The following is a 19,699-nucleotide window of genomic DNA, read 5'->3' on the forward strand; positions in this document are numbered from 1 at the left end:
GCCTGCCCCTCCGCTCCCCTCGTGAGGCCGCCATGAGGCCTCCCCTCAGCCTCCTCTGCTCAGGGCTGAACAAACCAAGGGACCTCAGCTGCTCCTCATACTTCTTGCCCTCTAGACCCTTCAGCATCTTTGTAGCCCTCCTTTGGACACTCTCTGATGGTTTTATATCCTCATACTGTGGCACCCCAAACTGCACACAGTGCTCAAGGAGAGGCCACACCAGCACAGAGCAGAGCAGGACAATCCCTTCCCTTTCCTGACTGCCAGTGCCGGGCCTGATGCACCCCAGGGTACGGTTGGCCCTCCTGGATGCCGGGACACACTGCTGGCTCATGTTCAACTGCTGTTGACCAAAACCCTCAGACCCCTTTCCAAAACCAGTATAGCCAATACTAACAGCTAGGTAAAAAGTGAGGTAGTCCTATTGCCTTCTCTACCCTCACCTATGGAATGGGGATAACATACAGTGAGCAATGTAAAGTCTATACAGTGAGCAATACTTCTAGTTTACTTACAGTTTGCTTAAGACCTACCAGTCTTTTCACTTAAAAATAAGTAGCTATGTGTACAGCTGTAATGGTCACCTGTAAACTATAGCTTTTTTTCCAAGCAAATACAAATTTATAAATCACACTGACAATATCTGTTCTGGTTGACAGTGCTCTATTTCATTAATAAAAGCAACAAATAGGGGTATGATTCCAGATACGAATCATTATGCAAAAAAACTTTACCAGTAAATAAAGGGTAATGAAACAGAGTATTAGGAATCCTGCTGTGAATAGTTAAACTAGCTGCAATTCAAGTTAAGCAAAAGGATACAGTAGGAGTTTTCTTACATAAGGCTAACAAATCTGGCAATTAATTTCACCCATGCATGAACTGTAACAATCCCACAAAAATACACAGCCTGAAATCAGAGCAAGGCGAAGTCCATACAATATATCTAAAACCTTGCTGAACTAAAGCTCTAATTCAGAAGCATTGCTCCAGTAAAATATGGCAAACTCTGAAGTGAAAAACAAAGAGCCAAGCTTATCAAGAGTCACTGTTATTCAAAATGCTCAATGTGAACCTAGAATTTAAAATAACATCATTATTTGAAATAAAGTTACTATCATTATACTTTCTTTTACTGAAAAATAGACAGAATCTTGCCTTAATGAAAGATTGAAAGCATACAGGCTGTTCTTTCAGGATCTTGGACTAAAGAAAAGTTTATGGTTCAAGCTCAGGTTACTGAAAATGACAACCTTTCACTATCACATTTATTTTCTGTCAGTTTTATTCTCCAGTCAAGACTTAGCACTGTTCACTGCACATCTTATTCTTAGATCAGTTATTCCTTTAATATTCCCCTTGCACTGTTGCATTTAGGGTCATAATGTACATAGCTGAAAGGTTGCATCATAAGCAGATTTATTTCACTAAGTATAAACTATTCTGTAGATAGGTAACATTCAGTGAAGATGACAATGCACAAACATGAACCTTTTGCCATTTAAAAACACTGAAAGAAGGAGCAGACTCATGCAAAAATCCCATTAAGTGTCTGTTCATCTTTACTACCACAGGAAAATGCATACGCCAGCTTCCAGCCAGGGGGGTGCGTTCCTACTGGGATCCCAAATCCCTTTTGCTATATTTGCACTGATGTGTATCTTCAGATCTTCCAGGGCACATCAGCACATAACCCACTCCCCAGCTGGAGAGAACACAGTCCCTCTTGCCTAGGACAATCCAAGCACTGCTTCCAGCTTTTCCGCAGCCACAGACCACAGTAAGGGGAACAGCATGTAGGAGAAGGTTAAAGCAGAGGTAAGAGAGGTAATAGAATTACAGCTTGGAAAGCAAAACTTGGAAGCATTTTCACTTCACTGTAATTTTGCAGGAGAGTGTATGATGTTCTGAGCTTGTATTTTTTTTTACTGATTTTGAAGGTAAATGCAAATTGCCTTGTAATCTTTCTTTGTGGATATATCTCAGCCCAGGGCTGTCTATGAAACAGAAGTACACCAGTTCTCTCTCCTGTGATAATAAACACTGTGGACTGAAGAGTATTTTTGCAAACAACCAATAAAATAACTTGTATAATGCACACTTTTAAGTCTATTAATCAATGTATATATTGTAAACTGTAAAATACAGTAAAAGACCAATACTGTAAAAGACCAACATAAAGCCACAAAGCCTAACATCCAACCAGTTCTTGAAGACAAATTATGTAACTTTGTCTTACACAAAATGAAGAAGCAATAAAAAGGATTTTTTTCTCCCAGAATTGTCTGAAATATGGGAGGGAATATTGTGAATGTGGAGGTAGAAGGCAACTTGAATGAAGATCATGAAATAAGAGTCCATTAGTCTTATGAGTATAATGAAAGATACAAGCAAAATCATACAAAATGTGGAAATTAATGAAAATTAATGAGTATTGAATAACATACATATGAAAAAAATGAAAAAGCTAAGGCCTAGAATGAGAAACTAACTGTCACAGAAGACAAAGAGTAATGAGAAGTTCTTTGTACAGACATTAGAAAAGAAAGGAGGACCTGGAAAGATTTGGTCTACTACTTAGCAGGATGAAAAATCTAATAATAAGGGATGCCAAGAAGGCCAAAGTATTTAGTATCCTTTATTCTTCATCTTCATTTTCCAGGTCAATTATTGACAATAAATTAATACTGTTAACAACAGTGACGAAGGGAAAAGAACTTAGGTTTGAATGGGAAAAGAATAGGTTTGAGCTTCTAAAACAAGTTTGGTGTTTTGAAAACTGGGTTTTGAAAACAACTAGCGTAATAAACAGTACCTAGGGAATTGGTTGCACCAACCTCAGATTAGCCAGTCTTGGAGCCACCAGAAATTAGTTTTGAGAGACTGTGAGCAATGGGTGCAAGTCCCTGGTTTCATGACATTCTCATAAACAAATTGGGCACAGTTGGTTTAGATTAAATTGCGGTATACTTTGATACTGGTTGGAAGAGAGTATTTGGAGTGTAGTTACCAACAATTCAATATTACACTGGAAGGATACCCTGAGCAAATCTGTTCAGGAGTGCGTTTTGAATACTGCTCAGTAATTTCTTTGCATGGTGGATTAGAGTAGCATCCCATCTGCAGATGGACCAAACTGATGGGGGTTCAAATGGATTGGATGACAGTACTAGATAGAATTCAAGTGTTTTGACAGACTGAGAAAGATAAAAGCAAAGTATTCCATTTAGATAAGAATAATCAAATGCAAAAACGAAGGCTAAGGGAGGCAGGAAGGAAAGACTGGCAGCAGTTCTACAGAAGTGGATCTAGGCACTATGACATTTCACAGATTTAACACCATGCATGCAATAGTGTTATGGTGTTTTCTGCAACATACTGTTGCAAAAAAAAAAAAAAAAAAAGAATACTAGCACGCAGAACACACAGAAAGACGGCAGATACTTGCAAGTTACATAAAATAACCCTTCTACTACATTTAGCACTGCTGATGTATCACTTTGAGTATTATGTCCAATTTTGAGCAAGAACGATGTGGAATCATTGGAAATACTGCAGAAGAGAACAAGGATCAGAGATCATTGTAAATCCCTAAGAGATCAGAAATCAATTAAACCTCTGGGGAAGACAGTCGCTTTAAATTGTTTGTTCAGAACAAAAGAGAACAAAGGAGGACATAAAACCATCTCATACAAGAAGGACTATTTCAAAGAGGGAAGGGAATAATCTGTTTTTCACAACAAAGGGTAGATGAAATATAGTGGGCTTAAACTACAGCAAGGAAAATACGGATAAGATAAAAGGATTGAAACTCACTGGAAATGATTCTGAATTGGGTGGGCCATGGTGCCTCCATCAATGAGGTCTTAAAAACATAAGTTAGTTAAGGACCTGTCAGGAAATACAATGATATAATAGATGCAGCTTTGGGGGAGAGACACAGTGCCTCAACATCTAGCTCTGTGACTCCGTGTGTCTACGATTACTGATATTTGCAAGTATAAAACTTGAATTTTTCAAGTTATAAGCAAGATTTCAGTTAACTGCTGTAGAAAAACAAAAATGAAAGGCTGAAAGGATGCTTCACAATGTTTATTACTCTTTAACACAGGGGTTGTTTTTTCCAACTAAATTAGTAAAGATATTAAACTAATTTCCTCTTGAGTTACAGTTGGTTTGTTTGTTTCCTAAGAGCTCTGCATCAGTATCTCACTCCCCCGGCCATGCTACGCTACTTATAAGCTTTAAATATAACTATTTTCTCTTCCTGGTCACTGTATCGCTGAAAAACTTGTAAACAGTTATCTTGTCTTCTCTCCCTTATTTACCAGGAGTTAACCAGGCATTAAATATTTAATACTTTTCACTCTTCCTGATGAATCAATCTAGGTGGTCATTTCTGAGTATTGTTGTCATTCTCTGTATCCTATCCATATGTTTCCATTCTTCATGCTAAACTACATTCACAGAAATATTTGATTTCTTAATGTCATCCTACAATTCTGGAATTATAGCCTTCTAAATTCCTTCTGTTTCCGCACACTCTGGGTTTGCATTTAGAGTAGTATTTCCAGATGGATTAGTTTTAATTTATGCAGTATAATTCTCCATTTCTTCCTGTCCATAATGTTCATCACTGTTGGTATTTAAACTGTACTTGGTGCTATACACAAAGCCTCCCAAATTAAAACAATTTACAAACTGATTTAAGACGTTCAATTACTTGGAGATACTTGTTCTGCTGAAACCTAGTATCTTAGAGACAGAAAGATAAGCAGCACATTACCAGCTAGGATCTCAAATTAAGGCCATCAATGGTTGGTTACCTTTGATCCTAAAATTAAATATAAAATATTGCCTAATTAATTACAGTAATTACAGAACTACTAAGTGGATTCTCTTGATTTTTTTTAAAATAAATTACTCCTGATTATTGCTCGCTAATTATAACTGACTATATGATTTCGTATCTTAAAATATCCGTATTTGTATTCAGTAAACAAATGTATTCAGTATTCATTACATTGTCTATATATAGTTTCTTATAGCAGAAAAAGCTTTAGGTATTAAGTTAGCCTTAGCTGATGACCATCAGAATGAGAGCAAAGACAGCATCACACTTTTGTTATTCTACAGTGCTCAAAAATCTGACTGATTAGCTTTTTTTCTTTCTTTCTTTCTTTCTAATTGTTAGTCATAGGAAGTCATGTGCTTATATTTGCTTTCTTGAAAAAGTGTCATTTATGAGTTTAAGGCTAGTGCTCCAAGATAAAAGAGTACCTTAAGTACATTCTAATAGTATTTGGGTGCTTATGTAGCGGACAAAGACATCTGAAGATAGAACAGTAATCCTATCAGGACTCAGAGGTAGGCCCACAGGAAGAAAATTTGTGTTCTGTTGTTACTATAAGGTCAAGGTGTAACCCCCCATAAGGTGTCTGGCCAGTGTCACAGACACAGGTTCTTCTAGTAGAAGCTGTAGGAGACTGGGAAGTGTGAAGGCTTAGCATCCCAGCATGCAAAATCCCTAGATGAGATCCTTCATTTCCATAAATCACCAGAGTTTTTTGTGGAAGATCGTTCCATTTTAAATGCCTTACAGTATGAGTGATACCTTTTTACAGAGCTTGGTATTTCTAAGCCTTCTATTCTAATGTAAAAAAAAGCATTTACACAAAGCAATTTTTTCCCGTTCAGCATGGAAATGAAAAACTGTGGTGATCCCTGAGGGAGCTGAAATTTCATATACACAACACTAAAATTCTCCATTAGGAAAATATTTGAATACCATTTGTCTTTCTAGATGCAAATGATTCTATTTTTCTTAAAAACATATTTTTTTTGAAATTATTTTATGACGGAGAAGAAGAGTTAATATCTACAAAAATCATCATCTAGAACACCACTAGAAATATTTTCTTACAAGAACTTTGGTTCATAAATAATTTATTTTTCTGAAATGATTACATGCAGATCTGAATGCAAAGTTTTCTTCAAAATGAAATATTTTTCAATAGCTAAACAGAAAAGCAAAATATACAGTGCCTTTAGCCCAATTGTATTATGTCGAAACTTTAACAGAAAAAAAAAACAGTCCATGAATGTTAGTCAATGACATAAAGTTATGGTGCAAATATTAATTTTCTTTTTCAATAGTTAGACTTCTTTTTTTTTTCCCCCAGTAATTCATTTTATATTTCCACCTCCTTTTATGAAGGAACATACATTAAGTTTTATGAAGAACCAGTGTCTCCACTGTTAAGCACTTCTAAACAAAAGGAGTTCATTTTTCATTTTAAAAATGATTGAAAATTATTCCATAAGCATATAAAAGTCAGAAGGACTTTTTCAGTGTCTTAAATCTTTACAAATTAAAGAACCATACAGACCTCCAGCCATGGTTTTCAGCCACACTGGGTTATTCTGTATCTATCATTACTTATAAACATGTCCATGTAGGTCCTGGTACTGCAAAGACACGGATATCTGCTTAACCTCGTGCACTGTAAATCATCTCACTGACCTCAGATAGCCTGTTAATAATAGCTAAAGGTAGGAATGTGGACGCAACTTTTTGCAGGACTGAGCCTTATGCTGTTTGTACTGTCCCATATTCTTCTGGTTCATCCATCCAGAACGGACGGCAGAATACCTGCAAACCAGAATGTTTGCATGGGAAGTGTTTGTCATCTGTCCCTTCACACAGGGCTGATTTCAAACTCCGAACTGACTTTATAACCTCATTTGTGGATTTATGTTTGTTTTATCTCAGAAAAATGTTGAAAATGAGGAAGAGTTATTTGTATTTTTTTCTTCTCAACCAGTTCAGTTTAGCATTATATATATATCCAAAAATATTTTATCCCTTTGAAGGTCTCCTTGCCAGAGGCAATAAACTGCACAGCCACAGCTACCTACATGTATCTAATTTGCCCAAAATGCACATCTCCATAAGTTACACAGCAGCAGCACCACTGAAATATCTGTGTGCAATCCATTGCAAAATCATGATGTGAGAAAGGAGACAGTAAATAAAAATGCACTGCTTCAAAGAGGTACTCTATAAATAGCATATATGACTGAAATAAATATATCGATATCCTAGACTGAAAATAAATTACAAAAATGAAACCCGATCCCCTCATGGGCTCCATTACGGGGCATTAAAAAGTCCCGAGAGGACCTTTTTGGTTGCTGATGCAGAGACTGCTCCATGTTTTTCCTCTCTCTTTCTCAAGTTTCTGCTCAAAATCATCAACTCCAGAAGCACACATCACCCGAACAACTGTACCAGCAGGGAATGGCATGCCGTGCACTACAACAACGCAGCAGTATTGTTGGAATAATTCTGCTCCTGCTTTCTTTGCACAAGAAAAGGAGCGGATGACCTGACTCCCCGAGCACTGGCTGCTCCCACTGGCACGGTGGGGATGAAAATCCCTTTACAAACATTCTTTAAACAGTGAACAACACTAAGGGCTCTTCGTGGGTTTACAAAGGCAATGCTTAGGTATTTCCAATATTATGGGAGACGAGATAAACTATTAAGACTCAGGATTGCTCGAGATCATTGCTTAGGACTGTTTGCCAATTCGCAGTGCATACTTCATTTTTAATTAACCAGGCAACCACAGAGAAACTTATTATTTCTGTTGCAAATTCCCCGCACGTCTCCTGAAAACTACCCTTCCCAACTGCTGCTGCCAAATTCAGCGCCAGCAGCCGTGCTAGATCCTAGCACTGACTGCAAGCCACGGCCCCAGTCAATTAAAATGGGGAGGATGAAGGATGAGGGGGGGTAAGTTAAATCTCGAAATCCTTCCGTCCCGGGGTGGGCCAGCTGCTCGGCGGACAGCGTTTTAAGAGGACCACCTCAACGCCCCAAACCTGAGATGCCAGCAATCGGGGCGCTATTTTCTTATTTGTTTTTTAATATATTTTATTATTATTATTATTATTTGGTCCCCTCATCCTCCCTTTTCTCCTACCTCGAGGCCAGCCTCTGTGGGGATGGAGGGGGAAGGCTGCCCTCCGTGCTCCGAGCATCCCCCCCCCCAACACCGGCTCCTTACCTGCACCCGCGGGGCGGCGGCGGCTGCATCCCGCCGCGGAGGCGGCGCTTGGCCGGGCCGGGCCGAGCCCTGCCGGGCCGGGGGGGTTTGGGGGAGCCCCGGTTCTCTCCCCCGGCACGGCCCCGCTCCCCCTTCCCCGCCCTCCCCCGGCATAACAGATATTAACTCTTCTCTTTACGGTCTCATCTCCCAGGCGCCTTCCTGCAGAGGCACAGAGGAGGGTGGTGCTGATGGCGAGGGAGGTGGGGACGGGGGGAAGCCGCCCGGGGATAACACGCCATCAGCCCTTGCTGGGGTAAAGGTTAAGCTCGGGGTAACCTTTCCGAGTGCCCTCAAGGTTTTCCCATCCCGAGAGTCTCTCCCGGCACCGACGCCTGTTCCAGGAGTTGAAAAATGGCAGGTTGGTTCCATACTTTCAGATATTTAGCCACATCCAGCCCCGTGCCCAGGATCCCAATAGTTTTAATACTACAAGGCAAATAGCTAGACCTGTCCTGGGAACTTATCATTTCTGTATAAGAGGTTACGGATGAATATAGAGAGAGGAGCACAAAAATAATATGAGCCACTCTTACAGGCAGGGTACATGGCGCAGCATCACACGAAGTACCGAAGGTACTCAAGTATTATTTTATTTTGACAGGCCCACCTGAACCAAAAAACAACACTAGCGGTTGAAGAGTATAAGAAAAAGCTGAGAAAAACTACACTGAAGACATATGAAGCTAATATTCTATTCAATATACCAAAGCCACAGAGAAACCTTTAAGTTCATGGTCTCTGTTATTAAGATATTCAACAGTCAGAGCAATCAGCTAAATCACAGTTAACCTTCTTAACTCCTCCAAAGAGCTTTGACTGATTTATAAGGCATGACTTTCCTTTACAAAGATTGTGTTGACTTGCACCCTGTTGTTCCATGCCTGCTAATGTTATCCTGTAATGCAGTGTCAGCTAAACTGACTGGTATGGACAAATTAGGGTCTGCCATTCCCCAGTTCCCTCAGAGGCCCTTTTTGCAAGATGCCATCATATTTGTTGTATTTCTGCCTTCAGGTACCACAGCTGATTTCAGGAAAAGGCCACATAGTTCAGTACATCCAGTAAATTCATACCCAAGTTTCCTAAAAATTCCTCAAGTGTGAATACAATTTGGTCCATGTAATATATTGACATTATTATTTACTGGTTTTAAAACCTCTTCAGTCTGAAAAAAACTGCCTCTTAGAAAAATATTCTGATGTAGACTTTCCTAAAACTCCTCCATAGTGAATTCATGCAGTCTTTCCCCTCAGGATCTAATATTTTCTGGGCACTCTTTAAAACCATGATTATCTGCTGGTCCTATAGACTCTCTGGCAGACTTCCTGCTTCTGATGCATTTGAATTAGATGTTAGTCATGTAGCTTAATGCACTTCAGGAAAAAAAAAAAAAAAGAAAAAAAAAGAAAAAGAAAAGAAAAGAAAAAGAAAAAAGAAAAAGAAAAAGAAAAAGAAAAAGAAAAGAAAAAGAAAAAAAAGAAAGAAAAGAAGCACACAGGTATTATGGACTCAGCATGGTACACAAATATATGCAGAATAAAAATAGAATACTTCTTCCTTCGAAGTAGTAGGCATCTATAATTGTACAAGAAATTGCACTCCTTAACAACCCCTCCTCCCTGAACAGTTACAAGATCTCATCAAAATCATTTTTTTCTATATTAAAAAAGATTTAGGTCACTAAATTAAGTGGCCAAAGGTTGGGAAAGCCAGAAGGCTACCCACGAAACCTTAATTCAGACCTCTTGTGCATGTGCATTGCAACTCTGTACTTAATTATGAGCTTGTCTGCAGAACACCAGGCTCCATTTGGAGCATTTGAAATTATGTAGTGGCAAGCATGTGAGACTGGCTAATTAGGTCTCCTCCTGTGTTCCATCCATTTATTCCTTTGCTTTCTAGGGTCTCTTTTCTGCTCATCCCTTGTCATCTCTCATGTGGAAACGTCTCTTTGCCTCATCTGCCTGAAAGTCTTACCCTTAGTTAAGCACTTTACTAGAGAATCAGGCAACAATTTTTACTTTGGGGTCTCAGAGATTGCTAATTATTCCTTCAAAGGTTACTTGTCATTTTTCTCCAAAGGCAGAAAAAGAAATGAAGACAAAAGGAAGGAGAACAGAGGCAGGAAGAAACACAGCGGAAAACAAATAAAAGTTTACAGGCTGGAGCAGAAGGAAAATAAGGAATTGAGGTCAGTCTACACATTATCATAGAGCTGCTTTCTTCCAAGGTACCAGCTCTCAAATTACCAGCCTTACATACAGAGACAGTTGTAGATGAAAGCAAAAGGAAGACATTCAGCTCCCTGCTGTCTTCGAGGGGAAGTATCACACTGTATTTATAAATAATGTCACATTGACTCAGTAGACATCCTGGCAAATTGCTGAACTTTTGGTTTAATTTGTGACAAGATGTTGATATCAACAGATAGTCAGTTGACAGCTATATTGATAATCAGTTGATATCTGGCTCTCTTGCCATTAGGCCTTGACAATGAAAGCCATTTTTTCCTTTCTGTGCTAGGCATTACAAAGGCTTTTCACTTTTCAGAGGCTTACTTTTAATTGAGATACTTGACATGCAGCCACAAGCTAATAACTTACACCTTTGGCAGGTGTATTTGGCCTTCACACAAAATTATAATGTTATCTTCAAATCGTAATGTTGTTTAAAAGAGTTTTCCAGTAGATCTAACGAAGACTGGAACCAATGGCATTTGTGATATTATCAGATGTAGTAAGTTAGCATTATTGCTGCGGAGTAAAAGCAGTATTTCCACTCCACTGGAAATTTTTGGCCTGAAAGAAACTAAAGCAATAACGATCCAATATTCTTTTTCTTGCACATGAAAATTAAAAGAAAATTTGTTCTAGGAAAGTATACTGTTTCCTAAATGAAGAGGAGTCTCTGAAGTCTTAAGTTCCCTTAAGCTTTAAAATAAGCATAAGTTTGCCAGTCAATCCCGATAACACAAGACTCACATTTTCAGAAATGGTACTTACTGTCCTGAGAGCTTCAGTATTTAGAGGCTTCCTGGCCCTTTCCCATGTGTTTTCTTTGCAATCATTAGCACTAGAAACTTGATATCTTGGATAAAAATTATGACTCTCTGCTTGTTTGCTTCCAGGAGTTTTAATAATAATAAATATCATTAAATTTGTGGCAATACTGTGTGCTGGGTCACAATGCAGAGTATAAGAAAGCAGAACTAATTTATTGAAAGCAGAGCATGTTACTGTGTTACAGTCCAGTAAAATTAAACACTCGTGACTTCAGGGACATAACTATGCAGATATTTTTTCACATATACTTAGTATGCAGGCAAGCTCATGTTGTGGGAGATTTTCAATGTGTGGCCTTCATAACCTACCACACAGAGTTGCTGTAGGTATTAACTAGTTAAGATTTGTAAAGTGCTTTGAAGATTATCAAGCATTAAGTTGCATAAGTGCTAAGTACCACTATTTAATACTGAAGTATTATAACCAAGCTTTACAGGCCAGCTCACGTTCACCTTACTAGCACGAGTCTTTGTGATTTCAATATAGATGTTGCAAGAGGTAAAGCAAGCAGAACTGACCACAAGAGAATTTCCTTTCTTGTTTCACAGTCAGAGACTGATGTAAGATACAACTGCAAAGGTGTTACAGAGAGACTAATCAAAAAATTAATATGAAAGGCAACAGTAGATCCAAGAAATCCACATAACAATGCAGTGTTCCTTAAGGTGCCAGTTCCTCACTTACTGTGTCCTATCTTACCCAAGGAGACCTACTAAGTATTTTCCAGGAAGCACAGTTCCAGACCTCAAATCCATAAATCGATCAAAGACGCTGATATCAGCTGAAAACATTGCCAAGTGACAGTAAGGATGTGTAAAATCTACGCACCGATACGTCGTACTGCATACATATTGTAGCTTTGACTTAAACCAATCATAGAACTAGTTAAGTCAAAATTTTGGAAGAACAATGAACACAGAAAATAAAAATTTTTATCAATCATATTGAGAACATCTGCTTCGATGCATGTTTTCTGTTGAATTTTGTTTTGGTATCATCCTTCCTCTCCCTTGTTTTGTAATGTCAGTTTTCAGCAGCAGAAGTTTGAGAAGTTTGGGTGGGTTTTCTGGTGTTTTTAGTTTGTTTGTTTGTTTTTGTTTTGTGTATATATATATATGTGTGTGTGTGTGTGGTATCAAAGGGACAGAGAATTTGTTAATAAAATAACAATGCCAATTAGAAACAACATGAAATAATTTTGTGCCTAACTATGCTGGACACAGATGAACACAAGTGTTTCAGGACTGCTGACATCCCCACACCATAGATGTTGGGGTGGCATGTTGTCAGACACTGAGCTGCATTCCAATATCCTGAAGCAATAAAATCCTACTTGGCAGGCAGGGAAGAAGAGTTGGATTTATTTACCTTATAAGGACTAATTACTATTCAATGGCAGTCTCTTTACAAGACAAAACACTCTGCTTAAATTCCTTGCCTCTGCAAAAAGTGACATTTCACAAGGACAGCCTTTTCAAGCATTTGCATTTGTGTGGCTAAGAATAAAGATTACTTTCCTGTAGTGTTTTGACATTTTGATCTGAATTGAAGCATATAATAAAAATGCACTTCACTGAATGTTCAAGTATGAACTGAAATTCAGTTCCAGAGAAAAATAAAGGTAAAAGAAGGCAAACAGAGAGTGAAAAGTGCACTTCTGTAGTAGATGCAGATCCTTGTCCTTTCCTGGGTCAAGGAAGTTGCAGGCCTCTAATGCTCCTACTATTCTTTGGAAAACAAACTCTGCTTCCTGCATTAAGATATTAACAATCATCATGTCACAGGAGATCAAATTATTTGTCCCCAAACACAGAAAAAGTTCATGAAAAAGCCCCAGAACTCAACTTAATGTTCTAGATGCTGACCTCCATCCCAGACTGCTTTAGCTTTTCAGCCTAGGAACAACTTAAGCAGACTAGAACAAAGGGTAAACATCATTCAGAGAAAAAAAACGGTACATATGGTGGCAAATTTTACTCTACACCCTTTATTAACAGGGTCTTGCCAATCTTTTGACTGGATATATCCCAGTAGATGCGGGAAACCAGATTTTGTATTCTCTGCTGATTAAGCTTACAGAGAGATTTAGGCGATCTTTGTTCTGCTCAGGACTTGCAGGTTTTCCAGTGCTTTATGTAAGACTCCACTCACCTCCGCAGTTGCTTGCCTCACAGCTTGTACCACAGCTAAGCAAGAAAAGCAACTCAGCTGTAATGTTCCTTTTTTTTTTTTGTCTTTTCAATAACCTTTTTTTTTGTATTTCCTTATTACTTTCTTTTTTTATTTAGAGAGTCTTAAATCATACAACGGCAGCTACTCATTATTCATTTTGGATGCAAATTATGGGTTACTTATGCTGTTGCTCATACCAACAGCAAACTGCTTGACCTATTAGTATTATCAATGCTCATTTTGGCAGAAGTAAAATTTCTGTGTTTCTGAAAGGTTACCATGTGCATTACAAATCTAGTTAGAATTTGAACAAAATACATCTGGGTCTTTTGACAACTGAGTTACTGGGTTTGAAAGATACAATGACTGCTATCAATTTCACATACAGTGTGGCCCATGATGCTCACATTTTGGAAATAAGTTTATGTGGCTCAAGCTGTCATGTGATTTTAGTATATTGAGGAAGATTGAAACACTGCAGAAACAGAACCATCAACAAGTGTTTTTGAATGTTGCTTAAAACCAGCATCTATTATACAGGACAGAAATAAAGTCTTTTCTGGTAAGCTGTCACTATGGCATTTATGAGGAATGTTATTGTTCAAATACACCACTGGGAACAAAGATGGTGTTTTATCAGTTACCTAATTTGTCTGTTCTTGTTTTACTATCCACCAAGCAAAAAACAAACAGTGGATGCTTGTCTTAAAGATTATTTGGTAGCAAACACTGGAGTTGCTTAGTGTAAATTATGAAACAATCTTTGGTAAAACTGACCAGACAAGGCAAACAAATTCCTAAGATTAAACTAAAGCAGGTTTTCTGTGTTGTCTGTGACATCACACCAACTGTAGCTGTATTACTACTTCTGCTTCATTTAGAAAATTGTGGTGATTATGAGAATGATATTAGCCACAATGGATCACCACTCCAGCCTGGTACATGAAGTAATCTCCTGCTGCTGTGTGCAAAAGAACTTGCCTCCTTACTGCCAAGGATGTAATTCTTCAGTCTTCATGGTGCCACTCCAACAGGAAAATATAAGAATTTTTTGATAGGAATTAAACAACTTACATTATCAACCATTTGAATCTTATGGATAAAAGCTGCAAACATGCCTCTTAATGTTAATGCAATGGCAACAAGATTCAAGGCAAGAATATAAGGACTTACACTTTTTTTTTCTCAAAATTCCGTTGTCTTTTCTTTTACTGTACATAAACTTTAAGGTTGGGTATCCATATATGAATATAAGACTTTTCCTAAATTTGGAAGGATTTTACATAGGCTATGAAAATTTTTGTGGGATAGACAGACCTTCTGTCTGGGCTAATTTTAAGAAAATTCTGTTTGCAAAAAGCAAATAGCTTTTTTACAAGCACTCAAGAATAATTCTATTGTTTTGAAAAGCAGAAGATTTTATCCTCCTCAAGAAAATATCACATATGACTAACAAATGCTAGTTCATCCATGATGGATTTGGAAATTGTTCTACAGAATTATTTTAGCCAATACATATTAAAATCACTGAGGTTTTAAGGAGACACCATAATTAACTCTAGCAGGATTACACTGTGCACTCAGTAGATATTGCTGACTGTATTGTGCTCCATCTATCTTTTGAAACTGGTCATTTTAAGTCTACAATAACAACAGACCTGATCTCCAGTGCAGTTCCACAGTCATTTAGGGCTCGATTTAGTTGTCTAGAGCTGCACATCTATTGCCAGCAGAGATGACATACAGTATTTGTCTTGGGTTCATGTAATTTTGGAGTTGAGGAGTGCCCGCAACAGTTTGTGCCTGCCTAGCCAGGTATCATCCAGAACCCAGAACTGATGCTTATGCAGAGACTTCTGGAAGTACTGCTTTCCTCCCATGATTATGGCACTGCTTACATGCTGAAATGGGAAGACCTTAATGAAAGCATTACAAATATCTGTAGCTGTGCAAAAGTTTCAAGTGTTCTTAGAACAAGGAATGAGCGCACAACCCATCAGTCCCTCCATGCAATGGATCATGCACCACGAAGAGCCAGAGCAAATATGTCATGCTGGTAGTAGCAACATGCAGCTACACAGTGGACGCTACTGAAAGATGTCATCTTCACAGCATCCCAATGTTCACAGTACACCAAGATCCATTACACAAAGACCATGTGCATCTTTTTCAGTGTTCATAATATGCTGGGCCTTAAATACTGTCTTTCACTACTGAACTCTCTACCAGAAGTACTACAAATATGACAGACACCTTAGCTACTTCTGCTGCCCTGAGCTCCCAGCAGAACTACTTTCCTGGAAGTGTTGAGCCCTCTTTCTTTTTTCTTACTCGCTGGGACTCCTATCCTTCCCATACATACCCACATCCTATCACTGTCAGGAACAAAGAAACCAAAATGCTCATCTCAGCCCAGAGCATTAGGCTCTATTTTCCCATCCATCAATGTATTTCAGTGGTGGTAGGGGGGTTAGTCTCACTGAATTCCTTCTGATCATCAAGAAGCAGAAAATATACACAACACACCCCAGTTAGACCCTTCTGTCCAAACTGCATGACAGCTAGGAAAGAAGTATTGTGTTAACTTCATGTGTGTATATTCCATGTGTAAGCACCATGATAACACACCCCAGTCTATATTCTAGATAGGGACCTTGAAAATTTACCTTCCTTATTTTACTAAAGTTGTAAGTTCACTTTCCTGTGTCTCTATTAGTTCATAATACCAGCAAGATACCCAAAAATGCATAATAGAATTTTAACAGACTTTCAAATTGTCAGCCATTTTAGACTTACCCATACAGCTCACTTTCTAAAGACTTTCAGATGTCTCTTTTGGAAGGAAAATGTTGTCACACTCAATGCCACCGGACAGGACAGGAAGTTAACATGATTCTCTGTGGATCTCACTTGGAGCTCCTAGGCCTGGAGAGAATGACCATTGACAAGAAAGGCACCTGGCATGAGGAAAAGAAAGATGTGGTTAAAATGTAGTCCCCCAAAAATCTTCGAACCAAACCAATGTCTAAAATATTTTTCTTGGGCACTAGGACGCTTTAGGTTAGCACCTCTGTATTTTGACAGGAATTGTGAGAAAGATCTGAAGGGAAATGACTGATCTGTAACCAGGAGGGACAGAAGTTAGAGGACTGTGATCTGCTATGCTACATTCCAACCCTAATGATCCTATGATGATTCTATGAAATCCTAACCAGTATCCACCAAAATATTGCAGAAAGTATGCTAACAGCTAAACAGTTTGTACAATTGGAGCATAGTAGTTGAGCCCAGGTCCCTGATTTTATTTATTTTCTTCATTGCCAGTGTAGATGTAGAGCTAGGTCCCATTTACTCAAAAAGATTCCTATGCCCTGTTGCCAGTAGCAGTAACTTCTCTGATTCAGTTTGAGCTTAGGCATGCCCACCCCACACAAACTAAAGCCGTGTAAGTCTTGTTATAAAATAGAATTTTCTTTCCAGATGCAGCAGATACTACTGAGGCAATTGCTAATGGCCTTAAAGAGAGGTGAAAAGCTCTGAAAGCTGCTCACTTATGGAAAGCAATGAGTTAGTTGAAAACCAGGTGGAGAAAATGGAGGTGGATTAAAGACATTGCTTTGTGCATAAAAGAACAGCATAGCAAGAAGAATATTCCAGTTTCCTTTTTTCTACAGATAGAAAGTGTGTTTCTGTTTGTGTACCATTATGATCATGTATCATTCACTGTCCTCACAGCTATTTCATCACTGTCTTACTAGTGGAATGCAACATTTACCTCCTCTGTATATGCTTACACAAAAAATGTTTGGTTTGCTTCTACCAGTTTAACTACTGGCAGTCATACCTGCCGTGTGGCTGTGCACTAGTTCTGCACCCACAGTGAAGTCTTTTAGAACCTGATAAGCACATCCCTGCTCTTACACTTGGACAATTATACAGTTCCCCCTAAATCAGACATATTGATGATGCTAAGCCATCTGTTTGGCGATATGTTTAGTTACACGAATTGCACTACAAGTATTTCCTCACAGATTAAGAAATCTCTGTGTAGGTGGCTACACAGTGGGACCTGTGTACCTGAAATATCCCCACAAGCCTGGAAAATACAATGCAGGAACTGTACAGCAGCAGCCTGTGGGTGCCTGGCAGGATCCACAAGGTCATCACAAATGGCATTAAAGTTAGACCACTAAACTTAGACCACTGGACTGAGCCTTACTATCCTCAGTTGAGTGTCTAAGATCTCTTTAGTGAATATGAGATCTACTCAGGCTCATTCAGGTAGAGTTCAGAAAATAGATCAGATGACAAAATATAGGAATGCTTAGATTTATGAGCCCTATCCTTTCCAGAAAAAAAAAAAAGTGTTTTGTTTTTTTTTTGTTGTTGTTGTTGATTCAGGGTAAGAATTGCAAGAACAGACTTCATCCCCAAGTTTGCACATGCTACTAATGTAAGGTGCCCATTGAGATTTTTTCACTGCCTTAATACATGCTTACACCCAACTAGAAACTTGACTTGCTTTGTTCAGTATACTACATATACTGAACATATATATATATATACATATAAATTTAAATACTTGTGGAAGCGTGTTTTTTGTTGGGTTTTAACACAATTGTAGCCATCTCTACTGCAGCATTATTAGTTCACTTGTATTACTGCACAGTTTGCTTTAAAGCCTTTGTTCATTTATAATAGTGGAAACATTCATCAGAAATTATCAGTGCTCTTCTCCCAGAGACATGATATTTTGCCTAGTTTCTGTTTGGTATTGTTGGAAATAAAATGTTTTTGTTTTTTATACGTGCCTTGCTTGTTCATTTCACTGTTTTCCTGTTCTAAACAGATTCTCAACCTGTACTCATCATCTAAGCATCTGAACCACTTCTGAAGCACATGATTAGTAGGAGGGGTATAGCATCTGTCAAAATCCCATGATTCTGCCTTGCCTATTTTGTTGTGCCCTTGCACCCCGATCTCATAACTGATGCTGGAGACGAGTTTAGTGGACACCCCAGCCCAATTGTCCACTTGATGTAGCAGCTGGATTCAACACTACGACTGGAAAGTTTGGTGTGTCACCCCTCTTAAACATATCCTAAAGACTCTAAAGCCTTTCCATGAGCATGGGTGACCTTATTCAGGAGTCTTGCAATAAAGTGGGTCTCCTGTGGAGGAAGAGCATGCAAATGAACCTTTCAGGAGACTAGTTGTTAAGATCATAGGATCATCCTATGATCAAAAATGACTGACAGGTTGGTCTGAATGAAGGCAGCTTATTTCTGAGATGAATATTCACAAGGAAATGGAAACAGGTTTCTTCACTATACCTCCAAGCCCCAGGAGTTTTCTGTTTTCTGTTTTACTTCTGAGGATTTTCAGGGCTCTGAGTAGAAGATGTAGCAAGTTTTGAAAGTAATTGCTTCACTCAGGGAGAATATTATTGGTCTGAAACACAAATGCTTGTTCGAGGATGGTGGGCATATTCTTCATGCAACATTTTCTGCTCTTAGTGACCACTATCCTGATAGGCGATTACTGATTGCCAGAGAGCAGTGCCATTCTCAGATCAAGACTGCCAATTTTGTAGGATATGAAAGATAAGGAGAGATAGGGACGAGATTTTCACTCATGAAGATGCCCTTCTAATCAACACTGTAGCCTTTATAACATCTTCATAATGGGAGATACAGCCAGCAAATTTTGATTTCAGCTGCCGGGAAGTTTTATCCACCCGGTCACTGTTTGGCCAGTAATATGCCACTGTTGTGTTGCTTCACTGATTACCCTTGCTTCCATAAAGGAAAAGTAAGTGAAAGTGCTCATATCTAACCGAGCCTCCTGCCAGAGATAACAGGGCTCCATGGAGAGGAAGACGACAGAGGAAAAGCACAAGTTCATCAGCTAGGAGGAGAACTACCAGTCCTGCAACACCCACAGCACCTTCTCCAAGGCACAATATCTGACACCGCCATCTGTCTGCATCTTCTTACACAAGTTGTACCTTCACAGCAGAGGATGCCTTAAATCAGCAGGCAGCCAAGGACAAGCCATGAAGTATAAAATTATATTACAGAACTGGGTGCATTCCTTTCTACCTATGCACATACTTGTGATGATCATGCTAAATTCTGCAACAAGGAGCAACTCCTTACCACCTGGAATCAGGTAAACAAATAATTTAAAAATCTTTGAATATTCGACATTTTGTACAAAGTCTGTCAGAGAGCATTTGAAACATATACATTTATATTACACATATATCAATTACTGCTTTCTCTCTCTTTTGTAAGAAAGCCTTGTTTGTAAATATTTTCATTTTTCTTTCTCTCAGCTTTTCAAAACTGT

The 19,699-nt window shown here is 38.6% G+C and overlaps 1 protein-coding gene across 5 annotated transcripts in view; it reads right to left on the reverse strand.

Annotated features, from left to right (window-relative positions):
• The window catches only part of TRMT9B (tRNA methyltransferase 9B (putative)), a 117,768-nt gene that overhangs the window by 17,771 nt on the left and 80,298 nt on the right, over positions 1-19,699 (reverse strand). For all 5 annotated transcript variants that reach the window (XM_040555252.1, XM_040555251.1, XM_040555253.1 and 2 more), the window contains one exon: positions 16,145-16,305. The gene's annotated coding sequence lies outside the window, so the exon portion shown is untranslated. The remainder of the gene's footprint in view (positions 1-16,144; positions 16,306-19,699) is intronic.

Source organism: Cygnus olor, chromosome 4 (genome assembly GCF_009769625.2).
Source record: "Cygnus olor isolate bCygOlo1 chromosome 4, bCygOlo1.pri.v2, whole genome shotgun sequence".
Taxonomy (NCBI): Eukaryota; Metazoa; Chordata; class Aves; order Anseriformes; family Anatidae; genus Cygnus; species Cygnus olor.